Source organism: Manacus vitellinus, unplaced genomic scaffold (genome assembly GCF_001715985.3).
Source record: "Manacus vitellinus isolate BGI_N305 unplaced genomic scaffold, ASM171598v3 scaffold_2_pilon, whole genome shotgun sequence".
In the NCBI taxonomy this organism is placed as follows: domain Eukaryota; kingdom Metazoa; phylum Chordata; class Aves; order Passeriformes; family Pipridae; genus Manacus; species Manacus vitellinus.
Genome location: NW_021940208.1, coordinates 31436110 through 31451446, shown reverse-complemented (window position 1 = coordinate 31451446; position 15337 = coordinate 31436110).

Below are 15337 nucleotides of genomic sequence, written 5' to 3'. Positions count from 1 at the left end.
CATCATAATTCTTACAGACTAATGAAGCTTTTACTTGGGGCAGAAAGAACAAAAACTGTTTTCAATGTTTAGGGCTTTGAGGGCTGCTTCCAGACTTCTAAAAATGTTTTGAAGTTTTGTGGTGTTTGTTTTTCTTGCAGGAACAGATGTTGTCATTGTTAAAAATGGCAGAAGAATATGTGGCACAGGAGGCTGCTTAGCCAATGCACCTTTGCATCAGAACAAGAGCTATTTCGAGTTTAAAATCCAGTCCACAGGTTAGTCAGCAAAAAATATACAACCTTAAACTTGGAAGGTATGTCACACAGCCTGCTGGTGGCCAAATCTCAAATGCTCAACACATGCATCTTTTTAATTTTATCCTTGAACTTGTGAGCATTGGAGCGTGTTATTTCCTTTTATTGTCGTGGCATAAAAGGAAATTTATTTTTTTTTAAACCATGACTCTGAAATACTAGAAAGAATGGTAAGTATATTACTAAAGTGCAAATACTAAATCCCCACATTGTTTTGTATGCTGTTATATGCATGTTTTTCAGTTGGCGTATTTTAGCAATGTTTTTTGCTAGGTATATGCTTATGACCCCATAAAACACTGTAGCTGTGAAGTTGGTTTTTTTAAATAGTGCGTTTTACCCAGCATTTTGCAGCTATTTGTCTACCTTCCTTTGCTTTTAACATGCTCTGCGTTTGCCCGAGCAAGGGTAACACTCTTTGTGCTACCCTTTGCTCTTCAAATCAAATGTGCAACACTTGTTCCAACACTGCCTTATCCAGAGGAGCCTTTCAGCACTCTGTTTCTTTTTCCTTTTACTAATGCAGTCAGCCTCACTAGTATAGAGAGCATTGCAGGCTTGCCTGTACTCTAGCATTAAAAATCAGTCTGTATTTTTAAAAACAACAGGCAGCATGAAAACGAAGCTGTTCTCTCCCTAAGTATGTAGTGGGAGGGAAGAAAAAGAGAAATGTTAGTCCAGAGGCAGGCCTTTTGATACCAGCTAGAGCTTGATGCCGACACATTTTGGGTAAGCGTTGTTTACATTCAGTTGGGATTAGGGTGCAGGCAGCATGAACACAAGTCTGTCCACAACAACTTGCAATCAAATGAGTTGTTTAGTGTTAAGCTACATGTAACCCCATATCAGTATTAACTTGGCAATTTTTAGATCCTTTATGTCAGGGGAAGAATCCATTGCAGCTGTTGTTCGTATATGGTCTTTATCCACACAGATACAGTATCCATGTTCTTACACTTGAGAAACATGGGCAATAAACTCTCCTGGTCACTGTGAGCCATGTCTCATCTATTCCTGTAGCCCAAGGCAGGAGAACTGTAGATGACTTAATGAAAATCTTTGATTTCCAGAAATGTCCCTGAATCTACTAGGGATTGTCTGTGGGGTCACTCTGACTACTGGAAAATTTTCTGAAGGATAATCACACTCTTGTCCTTTTCATTCTGGGCATATAAGTGTTAGAATAAATTGTTCTGCAATTTTTGTCTTTTTAAATTAATTTTCTTACATTTTTGCTTCATTTTAGTCTTCTGTAGATTAAACAGTTCCAGTTTGTTGGGTTTTTTCGTTGTCATCTTCTAGATGAAATTTTTACACTTTTGAGTGGTTTTGTTGTTTCTTCTGCAATATCTCTAATTGCCCTAATTTGTCTTGAGATATGATGCTTAAAATGGATGCTCTGCTCCAGCTGCAGCAGCAGTTGATGTCCTTGATCTGCTATACATACAATACGTCTGCTTTGCATGTGCCACACATCCAGTTTTTCGTGGCGGTAGGGCCCAGACTCATGCTCAGCACATGCTCTATGATAACCCCCAAACCATATTCTGTGAACTGGTTGCCAAGCCACTGCTGTATTTGTGCCACTTACTGTTCCTACTTACCTGCTCTTCTTCGTAATTCATAAAAAGCTGATGCACTTCCCTTATTTCAGGCCTCTTAACCACTTCGTCAGGATCATTTTAAATTTGAGGGTCCTCTGAAGAGCTTGAAGTCCTGTCAGATTGGGATTGGCAGCATCTTTAATAAGCACATCGTTATGTTATCCAAGTAATTGGTGTGAATACACAACACTATCTGACCTTGTGCATTCAATGCAAAACCTCAAACCCCACTTGAGTCATCATTTTTGATTTGACAGGGTGCTACTGATGAGTAATCCTGGAATAGTTTTCTAACCACTCGTGCCTTTATATTGCTGTAACTGTCTAGACCATATTTTCGTCATTTGACTATTTCAGTGTTGTATGAGTTTCAAAAACATTACCAAATTGAGATCTATCATACTTTCTAACACTTTCTTCTTTTTCTGTAAGACTGGTCTAGCTAGCTAGCTGCAGTTCTCTGGATCCTTCTTTTTCAGGATAGATGCCACCCTTGTGGCCACCTTGTACTGGGTCTGGCCAGGATGGAGTTAATTTTCTTCATAGCAGCTGCTGTGGTGCTGTGTTCTAGATCTGTGACCAAAACAATGCTGATAACACACCAGCTATTGCTGAGCAGTGTTTGCACAGCATCAAGGCTGTTTCTCTCTGTTTCTCACCCTGCCCCTCCAGTGAATAAGATTAGGATTGCACAAGAGGTTGAGAGGGGACATAAGTAGGCTGATGGCCCAAACTAGCCAAAGAGATATTCCATCCCAGGTACTGTCATGCTCAGATAAAAATGGGAGAGAAGGGAATTTAGGGAGGCTAGCCATCTTTTGCTTGGGAATTGGCTAGGCATTGGTCTACCCGTGGGAGGTAGTGAGTGATTGCCATAGCATCGCTTTGTTTTGATTTCTTTTTCTTTTGCTTATTAAACAGTTTTTATCTTTAGCGATAAATTTTCTCACTTTTACTCTTCCTTTCCTCTTCCTTCGTTCCACCGGGGCCTGTGGGGAGAAGGGAATGACTGGCTGGGTGGTGCTTAGCTGCCTACCAGGGCTAACCCACAACAGTTCTGGTATTTCCAGGAGATACTTACTGGTAGTACCATCATACTGGTTAAATTCTTTATGGTGTCCTGCTTCAATCAGACAGTCTTCAAAAGGATTTTGTTTTTTCCTTATCGTGTTAATGTCACATTTTAGGGATTTGGGGTATTGGAGTTGCAACCCAGAAAGCAAACTTGAATCAAATTCCGCTTGGTCGGGATGTCCACAGCCTGGTGATGAGAAATGATGGAGCTCTCTACTATAACAATGAGGAGAAAAATAGGCTACCAGCAAACAACCTTCCTCAGGAGGGCGATGTGGTGGTGAGTTTCTTAAGGCTTTGTTACTTCCTCAGCTGCTACTAAATGCCTCTTATTTACAGCTCTGTGATCATACTGACTGTTTCAGTCAAACTGTTCAGCTTGCATCTCTCCGTTTGGAAAGTGCCGATATAAACTCCCGTTGTCTTTGAGTGGGGCAGCTGCCTGGATATTGGTGGACTTCACTGATTGATTTGTTGGTACTGATATGTTCTGAGTGAGGGATGGACTTGACCAGGGTTTGAGAAGTAGCCTTTAATGCTCATTTGCAGTATCTACTGACAGATGACTCCCATCACAAGGATCCTGTAGTGTTTGAGACAGGACCTCCCTGAACAAGTACTGTGCTGGAATGCATTACATGGCTATGCACCATGCCCAGCTGAACTCATAGCTAACTGGTTAATGATTAGAAGGACAGAGCAGAGATTGGTTTTTTTAGCCAAACTTTTGTAGGGATAAAAGAGATATTAAATGGGGAGGATGGTAATGTTCACTGGGAAAATTATTAAAAATGAGGGAAAATGGAGAATCCTTTTTTTTTTTTTTGTACCTTACTATTAAAAAAAAATCTTAAAGTGACTATTTTCAAAAGTACATGGGAGCAATGCAGTGAAATTTAGACCATTTATCACCACTACTTTTTTGTGCTGTGTAGCCTTGCCTCTATGTAGCAATGGTTAGAAATGTCATCTTTAGAAACCCCAAACAGCTAAGGTTGACATCCCCATGCTTTACCCTCAGACACTATACTGTTCTTTTAATCCCCTTCTGAAATTGTTTTTTGGAGGGTTGCGTACTGCTTCAGGGTTTGGTCAACTTGTGTAGCTTCAACTAATCACAGAAAAGTAGCTGATGTGTTACTGCTAACTCCCCAGTTTCCATAAATTTCAATTTATTTTATTTATAATTTATTTTCTGTCACGAAAATAGATTTCTGAAGTTCTGAATGACAGCACAAATTGTCACACTCAGCCATACCAAAGCAGTGAGAAAAATCCTTTAGCTAACAGATAAGTAAGTTATTACCTTGTTAGTGTTTGCATGCTGCTCTGTAGTCAGCATATTTATAGTGTTGTGTATGAAAACAGGGTCTGTTGCTGCCAGCAGAGTAAATGATCTGAGAGATGTTTCTATATGGAAACATGAAAAGATAAACTTGACTCATAGCATCACTATTTCTTAAAGTTATTTCCATGAGAAGATATAAACAAACTGCCTAATATTCAAAATCATTGAAAATCTTGTGTTTCTCTAACATGATGAAGAACACTTTAGAAATGTGTTTTGTAAACCTAGTAAGATGCAATGTGCAGTGTGCAGTACTGTGCTGCCTCCAAATTGAATGGGTGTTAAGGAATCCCGAGTATTTGAAAATACAAATGTTATAAGTCATTTATTAACTTCTAATTGTTTGCAGGAATGAAGTGAGATTTTCTAGGATGCTGTGGCTTTCATAACGGTGTTAAGATTTGCCTGTGGCTAAGATAGCTAAATTAAGTAGCAGTCTTATGCATATAAACTTGTTGATGCTTTTTTTTTTTTGTTCATTTTCTTTATTTTGTAGGGCATTACATATGACCATGTAGAATTAAATGTGTATTTAAATGGGAAGAACATGCATTGTCCAGCTTCAGGAATCAGGGGGACTGTCTATCCAGTGGTCTATGGTAAGTCAGAGATTTTCAATCTGTTTCACAGTATGGACAGTATTCTGTCTTCTGAGCCATGTCTTCTTCTCACTTCAGTGGAACACACACATCGATTGTTTATTCTTGGCAATGACAGCAATTAATTACATGAAAATGCAAACCTAGGAAATTAGAAAAGTATATTTGCACCTCATTCTTAATGCTGCTTAATAGGAAAAAATGCACTGCTTAATAGGGAAAAAAGCACTTAGAGTGTCCACATTCAGCAAGCTGGGGAGTTGCTGCACTCAGTCTAAAAGTTGCCAGGTAAAAAAAACTGTGAAGCGGATTTAAAAAAAAAGAAAAACAACAAATTTGAACTAATATAGACTTGTGGTTTAATCTGATTTATCTCTGAAGCTTGTCATTTGTCCCTTTTAATTTCACATACTTTATAAATGCATTCAGTGTTACATAGGAATAGAATTGCTGGTTGTATTTTCTTACAACAGTAATAACTTTAATGTAGTGCTGGTACAGCTGCTTGCTGTGTGGTGGTGCAGCTCTTTGCTGCTACACCAAATTGATGCCCAGTTTTGAAATCCAGCAATTAGTGAGCAACTTATGGTAGCTGTTTTGCAAGCAACCATGAATATAACACAGCAATTTAGAACAGGAAACAAATACCATACCCAATTAATCACTGCCTAGGCACTTTAAAAAAAATTATAAATGATGGAAGCTGGAATTTGGCGAAGTCATATTAAAATTTTACTCTTCCAGAAGCTGGTGGTGATTTTGTAGTTCCCAAGCAGTCAGAATTTAACATCTCACCTGGAAGGCAGCACTTCCCTTAGCTCAGTGCATAATCAGTGCTACACTCCGGGTTGACATGTAAGTTACAGAAACTGATAATTGCTCACCATGTTCCCTCTATTACACCTACAGCCATGACAGAGTTACAGAATGGGTCAGGTTGGAAGGGATCTCACTGGAGGTCGTCTGATCCAGCCTCTCTGCTCAGTAGGGTCCCCTAGAGCACATTACTCAGGATTGTGTCCAGACGGCTCTTGAATATCTTCAGTGAGGGAGACTCCACAATCTCTCTGGGCAACCTGTTCCAGTGCTCAGTCACCCACACAGTAAAGTTCTTCCTCATGTCCAGGTGGAACTTCCTCTGCATCAGTTTCTTCTTGTCTCTTCTCCTATTGCTTGGCACAACTGAGAAAAGCCTGGCTTCATCCTCCTGGCACCCTCCCTTCAAATACTTACAGACATTGATGAGGTCCTCTCAGTTGTCTCTTCTTGAGGCTGAACAGGCCCAGCTCCCTCAGCCTTTCCCTGTAAGAGACACTCCAGGCCCTTAATCCTCTTCATAGGCCTCTGCTGGACCCACTCCAGGAGCTGCATCTTCAGTTTATCTTTATTCCTGTGGGAGTTTCATCTAAGTAGTAACCTCTTCCAAAATAATTTTGTTATTGACATACCATTAGCTATGTGCTGGGGATAATTTTTTAATTTCATGGTGCCTTTCTAATGAACTGTTGGCTTGTTCCCATTTACATCTTGATACATTTGTAATGCTGAATTTTTTGAACAGGAAGAAAATACTCCAGATGCATTGTAGAGCCTTTGAAGTCTATAAATGTAGCTGACCAATTATTTCCAAGCCATTAGAGTGGAAATTGTTTTATGTGGTCATGTTGTGATGTTTTCTTAAGCCACGTGATGGCGCTGCTAAAATGCTGTGGCAGCTCTGCCGGATCTCCTTGTGCAAAATCTTCACGAGCAGCAGGAGAGTTGCTGTGTTGCAACTGATTATTGCATCTTCCCTGTATTTTGGTAGGGGTGTTACACAGCATGAAGAATGAAGGTTGCTTTCAGAAAACATTTGGTAGTATGTAGGTTTAGCCTGCTGTAAACTTTTTTCCCTCAGACTAAGGAAGTTCCATGCCTGGGGAATACAGTGACCTTTTATTGCCAGACTCTTATTATCATCTTGCACAAGTGGACATAATTTCATCATAATTATCATATGTCCTACGTATAGCTGTAACAACTGAAGCCTGCAGATTGCCTTTGTGCAGTACTTACTTTAACTATAAATGTCCTTAATTTAATGTGAATGAACAGCTTCTAGTCACATGAAAGGATTTGGCCATAGAGAAGCATTTACCCTATTCAGACTAGAGCTATAAATACGTTTTTAAAAGAAACATGGTAGATCAGGCAAAGGCGGCGTCGAGCTTGAGCATGTAAAACAGAAAAATGGACTTAAAGGTTATGCTGCTGTACCTCAGGCACTTTCATGGAAGCAAGATGCCAACACTGTGTAAGTACTACAGAACTGTACAAATATTCAGAGATGAATTTTAACTGAGTCTAGGAGGGAAAAATTCTGACCTTGGCTCTGAGATAGCTAAATTCCAAAATATAGAGATGAAGCTTTTCTGCTTTGAACTAATGTTGCTAGTGTGCCAGGTTCATCTCAGAAGTTGTCTTTGAAAGGGATCTTGCTTTTCTGACTATTTCAGTTTGCTGTTGAAATACAGCAAAGCTTTGCTCTGAAAATTCTCATCCGCTTCTTTTTTATATTCTACGTTGAAAGTAATGTTGCAGATAGATAGATTTTGCAGGGAGTCCAAAGCTAGGAGAAGTTTTGTAAAAAAAAAACATTAACTTCCAGCTTTTAAGAAGCAGTTGAAGAAGCTCTCTTTGGATCACATGTTAAAACAGGTGGTCTAACACCAACCACTGCAGACATCTGAAACCTTGTAAACCTCCAAAAACGCCACTGTAGACAACTGAAACTCCAGCAGAATCAGGAAGTGGAGAGAAAAATATGCACCTGATGAGATGACATCCCTGCAGCATGTATCTGGTAGTGTCCTTACTCTGTAGACTTCTGGAGAAATAGAGTAGAAAATTTGGAAAGAGTAGCCTGAAGTCCTGCTAACACTCCCAGTGAAATCAGACATAGCATTCTTGTTGACTTCACCAAGGACCATTACAGACTAAAGTAAACAACAGAAAAAAGAGATGGTTTGTTCTCCTGGGATATGTGTAGGGCTCTAGCAAATTCATTGAAGAGATTTCTTTCAGTTGTACATATGGAATGAATGTATTGAAGAAATTCTCAGGATACAATCTAATAAGATGGTGTAATAGAGGATCAAACTGTAAGTGTTCCTTCCCTAATTCCTTCTTTTTGGTTCTTTTCTGCAGTTGATGACAGTGCCATTCTGGATTGTCAGTTCAGTGAATTTTATCATACACCTCCACCAGGGTTTGAGAAGATCCTCTTTGAGCAGCAAATCTTCTGAATGTCTTCATACTGAAAATTTGCACCCTGCACTGTTACAAAAGCTTTGTCATCTTAAAGCTCCACTTTACTTTCTGGAAACATATCTGTATTTTTAGTAAATATTTGTGACTGTTGTCTGCAGAATAAATATGTTAACTGCAACACCAGGTAAATGTGTTGCAAATGTGAGTTTGCTGGCAATGTTTCGTGATTGAAAATGAGTGTTTTGGGGCAGGGTTTTTCTCCGATTTGTACTTGATGCATAAGGATACTAAGGGATATTACTGTCGTCAATATTACATTTGGCATTTTGAATGAACTGGAGCTCTGTAAGACAAATAGTTCTTATGCATATGATAGCTACGGAGATGTATAGTTCTCATGATTCGTTTTTCCGCCAACTTTTTTCTCACAGAAATTATGTAATCTGTTTAAAGGACACACTGTGTTTCTAGCCTGTGATCTGGAGTGTCCCAGTTGTGCATAATGACTAATAATACAATGGCATAACTAGCAGCTAGATACTTTTGTTTTGCAAGGTATAGATTAATCCATTCCCTCAATCTTAGACCAGCAAATACAATTTACCTATTTCTCCTAGCTTTTAATTTGCTTTTATTCTGACAAAAAAAAAAATTAGAATATTTTCTAGTAATACTTTTTTGTTGAACCTTAAAAAGTAAACCTAAACACTACCTGTGTTTTTGAGGACCACCATGCTGTGGTTACTCTGGTAGGAGAGTATAAGTACAGATCAACTCAACTTGGGTATGCAAAGAGCCAGGTGAAGGGTATGAGATGTTATGGTGAAGCCTTACATCTGAACTGTAAATTAGATTATTCTTTTCTGGAATAGCATATTTAATTTCTTTGTGAATCATTTATAAATGGCTAAGACATTGTTCTAAAATGTGATGCCCTTGAATATACATTGTGAGATGCTTTTCTTCCGCTCTTGTCATGTTTAATATACTTCCTAAAAGAATTTTTATTGTAAAAAAAAAAATCTTCATACTGAATGTTTGTGTTTTGGGTTTGGCTCTTCCTGGGTTAATGCATTTGCATAAATAATTTTATTTAAATATTTTTAGAAATTACCTTATTCTGAAATTTTCAAATACAAACGGCTTTCTCAAAGCCTTTCACCTTAGGATTTACTGCATCTGTTCTTAATTCTGTGGCCCATGTTCTCCTTCCTTTTAGCCTTGCTGTCACATGACAGTGTTGAGTAGAACTTTTCAGCCTGAAAGGAATGATGCCCTTGTCAGCATTATGATAAAAAGCTCAGGAGATTAGGCTGCAGTTTTATCACTCCCCTTGAAATCTACTCAAATCAGAGTAGAGAATGAGAAATAAAACCTAAATCCTAAAACACCTTCCCCCTACCCCTCCCTTCTTCCTAGGCTTAAATTTATTCCCTATTTGCTCTACCTCCAGCGGCACAGAGGGACGGGGAACGGAGGCTGTGGTCAGACATGTCTCTGCTGCGCCTTCCTTCTCATGGAGAGGACTCCTCATACTCCTCCCATGCACCAGCGTGGGTCCCTCCCATGGGAGACAGTTCTCGACAAACTTCTCCAACGTGAGTCCTTCCCATGGGCTGCAGTTCTTCATGAACTGCTGCAGTGTGAGTACCTTCCACAGGGTACAGTCCTTCAGGAGCAGACTGCTCCAGCACTGGGTCCATAGGCCCTGCCAGGAGCTTGTTCTGGGTCATAACCTCCTTTGGGCATCGACCTGCTCCACAGCGGGCTTCTCCACAGGCTGCAGGTGGATCTCTTCTCCACCATGGACCCCCATGGACTGCAGGGGCACAGCTGCCTCACCATGGTCTGCACCACAGGCTGCAGGGGAATCTCTGCTCTGGCTTTTGGAGCATCTCCTGCCCCTCCTTCTTCACTGACCTTGGTGTCTGCAGGGCTGTTGCTCTCACATATTCTCACTCCTCTCTCTGGCAGAACTGGTGCAGTTTTTTCCCTCCCACCTTCTTAATCTGTTATCCCAGAGGCACTACCACTGTCCCTGCTAGGCTCGGCCTTGGACAGCGGTGTGTTTGTCTTGGTGCCAGCTGGCATTGGCTGTGTCAGACAGGGGAAACTTCTGGCATCTTCCCATGGCAGCCACCCCTGTAGCTCCCTGCTACCAAAAGCTTGTAAACCCAATACAGCTTCCACACAGCCTGAGCTTCAGATGTCTGATGCAGCCCTCTAAGTCCTAGGTTACAGAGATTGCCTGGGACCTCTCTCTGAGGCTGGGAAGAATTGCCCTCTGCCCTTTCAGAGATGTGCTGTCTTGGAGAACTTGTGCGGCCAACTGGAGGAGTTCAGGACTGTGAGCAGGTTGCACATCAGAGAACATGAAAGGGAGACAGATAGGATCTTCTCTGAGACTTAACAGCTTGAAGAGCCTCAGGCCCCATCTGCAACAGGGAAGACAGAAATTACTATCTCACACTATCAAGGTAACCAAAACCTCTGGAGAAGGGGCTGGATAGAAGCTGGTGACTTCTGGCACTAAGAAGAAAGTTCCTGCCACACCTAAGGGCTTACAGCTGCAAAACAGGTTCACTGCCTTCTTAGTTGAAAAGGAGCTGGATGAGCCCTCAAGCAAAGAACCTGTACGGTATCAGAAATGACTACAGAGCTGTGAGGGCAGTAGTCACAGGCATGGGGGCACAGGTGGTGAACTCAGTCTTGCCAGTGAGGGAAGGGAGTAAGAAGGAGAGGGGACAAATAGGACAAGTCAATAAGTGACTGCAGAACTAGTGTGGACAACGTGCCATAAGATCCTTATAGGCAAGTTGCTGGAAAAGCAGACAGTGAGGTGGACTGAAAACTGTCTGAAGGCCAGGCCCAGAGGGTGGTCACTGGCATAAAGTTGAGTTGGAGTCCAGTAACTAGTGGTGTACCCCAGGGTCAGTACTGGGACCCGTCCTCTTTAACAACCTCATTAACGTTCTGGAAGATGAAGCAGAGCGTACCCTCAGCAAGTTTGCAGAGGACACAGACCTGGGAGGATTGGCTGTTATTCCAGAGGGTTGTCCTGCCATTCAGAGGGACCACAGCAGGCTGGAGAAATGGGCTGACAGGAACCTTGTGAAGTTCAACAAGAAGTGCAAAGTCCTGCATTTGGGGAGAAACAACCCCAGGCACCAGTACATACTGAGGGCTATCCATCTGGGAAGCAGCTTGGCAGAAAAGGACCTATGGGCTCTGGTGGACAACGATTTGAACATGAGACAGCAATGTGCCCTTGCAGCAAAGAAAGCAAATGGTATCCTGGGCTGCATTAGACAAAATATTGCCAGCAGGAGTTGATCCTTAGTCTCTCCTCAGCCCTGGTGAGGCCACACTCGGAGTGCTGTGTTCAGTTCTGGGCTTTTCGGTACAAGAGAGACATGGACATACTGGAGAGAGATTGAAGAATTGCCACAAATGATCAAGGGACTGAAGTATCTCTGCTATGAGGAAAGGCTGGGAAAGGTTGGACTTTAGCCTGGAGAAGAGAAGGCTCAGGAGAGTCTGACCAATGCATTTAGATACCTGAAGGGAGAGTGAAAAGAATGTGGAGCCAGGCTCTCTCCAGTGTCGCACAGTGACAAGACTAGAGGCAATGGGCACAAACCTGAAATGCAGGAGGTTCCCAGGACTAGAGGCAATGGGCAGAAAAAAATGCAGGAGGTGCCCTCTGAATATCAGGGAACATTTTTTTTAGTCAGGGTGACTGAGCAGTGGCACAGCTTGGCCAGACTGGTTGTAGAGTCTCCATCCTTGGAGATACTCAAAAGCCAACTGGTTGTGCTCCTGGGAAACTGGGTCCAGGTGGCCCTGCTTGAGCAGAAGGGTTGGAGCAGATGACAACTGGAAGTCCCTTCCCAACTCAACCATTCTGTGACTCTTCCCTGAGGTGACATAGGTGACACTGCTATGCTAGTTGACACATATGATAATGTTTCTGTAATGAAGTTTGTCAGCTCTTGAAACTTGATTATATATATATATACATATAAATAAAAGGAAAGGGAAGGCTAAAAGGAAAGGGAAGGCATGTGTCCTTTTTCCTTTTGATATCTTTCAATAATGCCTTCAACAGAGGTTCTTTACCATGAAAGACTGCTGAGATGAAAGTGCTTCTTATGGAATTATATTTCTCACCTTCATGGGGAAAGGAGGAAGTATTTAAAAGAATTCTTATCACTCTATCTAATTGCATCCAGCAAACAACTTTTTTTGAAGACTGCTGTGATTAAGAATATTTAACAGTAAAAGCTGACACCTTGAGCTTAATGTAGACTTGATTTCAAATACAGAGAAGGCTATCTTCATCAAAGCTGATGTTTGAAATGGAAAACATTTTGGTAAATATAAAATACTCAAAATAGCTGCTACATTCACCAAAAATATGGAAAGAACCTGCTTTTATAACTCAAAGTTACTCATTTCTCATCTTAAACCGAGTAAGATGCATTTGTAATACTGTGCAATGTAACTACATCTCTTCTTTAAAAATCAGAAAACTTCTTGTTTTATAGTAAGTGACACAGGGAAACTACAAAATAAGGGAGGGATAAATAAAAGACTATTATAATCTATTTATTAAAATGTCATGGGTTAGGAGTTTAGTAGTCCCACTAAAACCACAGCACTGCTCACTTCCCTCTCCTCCTCCAATTGGAAGCACAAAAGGCAAAGATTGCAGATTGAGATAAAAACAATTTACTGGAAACACCAATGAGATAAGAAAATGAATGATAACAGCAACAATATTAGTAACAAAATGTGTAAGACAAAAGGTATAACACAAAAAATTAATTTACACAGAAAGTCTGCAACAATACCAATTGGGATCGGCTCTTCCCCACCACATTTTCTCCCCACCAGAAGGAACACCCTTCTTTGCAGAATTGAGAAAATCCCTTACTCCCATCCCTGGCAATGAACTGAGGTGGTATAGAATAACCTATTTGCCATGCCCACACAGCTTCAGGCTCTGCCCTCTCACAGCTACTGTAAAAAATGAACTCTGTCCTGGCCAGAACCGGGACAAAAAATGGAAGGAGTGAAATGAAAGTAAGTTTTGTGGTGATAGTTCATAAGAGAAGCAAGAGTACGGTTAAATCCCTTGGCCACAGAAATAGAATGTGAGTTAACCTGTGTCTCGGCACTTCACTTCAGCATCTGGCAATAAATCTAGATGTTTTCCCAGATGTGTTCCTAGTCCCAACTTTGCCCAAAGAAATGAGATGCAATACTCATTTCGAAAAATTGCATTAGAACGTAATTTTCAGTTAAAATTCGGCAATATATTTACTAGTAGCAAATTCATTTTAATGAGAATGAATCATACTTCCCAGTGAAATGGTTGAGGTATTTCCACTAATTGTACCTAAATGTTTTCTTAGTCTTTGGATGTTACAGTTTTGACCCTGTGTCCTTGATTGCAAAACTTTGTATTGACTAAATATGTACGTTTTCTGAGTCCTTTTCACATTATACTGTGGCAGCAAGATATGAAGTCTAAACCAGACTTCATTTTCACATCCACAAATTGATAGAAGTAGCAGGGCACATAATACCAGTTGCATATAGATCAGTAGAGTTGTTATTTTATATTACTGGAAGTGTTTATGGTGCATCAGGGATAGATGAAATCAGGTGGTACTATTCCAGCAAGATTAAAATCCTAATTAGATACTGAAAGGCTAGAAACACCTGTCAAGAGTTGCCTGAAAAGGTGCTCTTCCACAAAAGAATCAGAATACAGTACCATAGATGCTCAGCAAAGAGAAACTTCATGGTGTGCATTGGATCCCTTAAATGCTATTCAGCCCAGTTCTAATCCCAGGCTGCAAAGAGCATTCAGAGATGGCAGGACATGCTATTCAGGTGCAAATGTTCATGAGAATACAGACTTCCATGAGTATTCACACTGTTTTTCCTTTCTGTGGGCTTTCTTGTGAGTGCACTGCCATGCATTCAGCTGTGTGCAAAAACAAAAGGAGGAACCAGATTCTAGTAATTGATGGGAATTTCTTAACTTTATCTGAGTTCTTAGATTATTGTTGCACACTCACTCATCTTTGTTATCAGTTTGTGTCGATGCTGCTTTGCATACTGACAACCAGTCAAGCTCATGGCTGAGATAAGGTTTCACAAAGATCCACAAGTGAATCAGCAAAACATTTTTTCTTACCTGTCTCTCTGAATCCAGGTTTAAGGCTCAAGGATCCAGCCCCCCAGGATACTTAAGGTATTCAGAGCCACTGTTCCACTGTTGCATATCAAAATGGGATTAACTATTACCTCTTGCTTAGTGAGGAACTGCTTGCATAAACGTTTCCAAAACTATGCCACTAAGGTATTTGCAGGAAGCCTGTGACAGAAGATTTGGAACAAATCTAAGTGGCTCTTCACTTCTTTCCACTGTTCCTTCCCTTGCATGGTTCCTCAATAAAATACTTCTCAGGTTATAGACATCTTGGATGTCATAGAATTATAGAATTACTTAGGTTGGAAAAGAACTCTGAGATCCTCAAGTCTAATCATTGCCAAGTCCACCCCTAAATCATGCCCCTAAGTGCCACATCTACACGTCTTTTAAATACCTCTAGGCGTGGAAATTCAGTCACTTCCCTGGGCAGCCTTTTCAAATGCTTGACAGTCCTTTCAGTGAAGAAATTTTTCTTAATATCCAATCTATACCTTCCCTGACCCAACTGGGGGCCATTTCCTCTTGTCCTATGACTTGTTACCTAGGAGAAGCCAACCCCCTCCTGGCTACAACCTCCTTTCAGGTAGTTCCAAGAGAATGGTAAGGACTCCCATTAGCCTATTTTTCTCCAGGCTAAACAACCCCAGCTGCCTTAGATGCTCCTCATAAGCCTTGTGCTCTAGACCCTTCGCTAGCTTTGTCACCTGCCCTTCTTTGGACACATCCCAGCTCCTCACTGATACAGATTTCTAGACAAAATGCAAAGGATTAGGGACAGCTCTCAGATGTACTGTGTCAGACCTTTGCTTTCCTTGAGTCTTTCATGTAAGCTCTCTGTTGAGGCAAATCTTGGTGGCTTGAATGTTGAATTTTTATGTGTTGAATATTTGTGAGAATCAAGAATTGGAAGGATGAATTCCTACCCCACCTGGCTTGTGTTA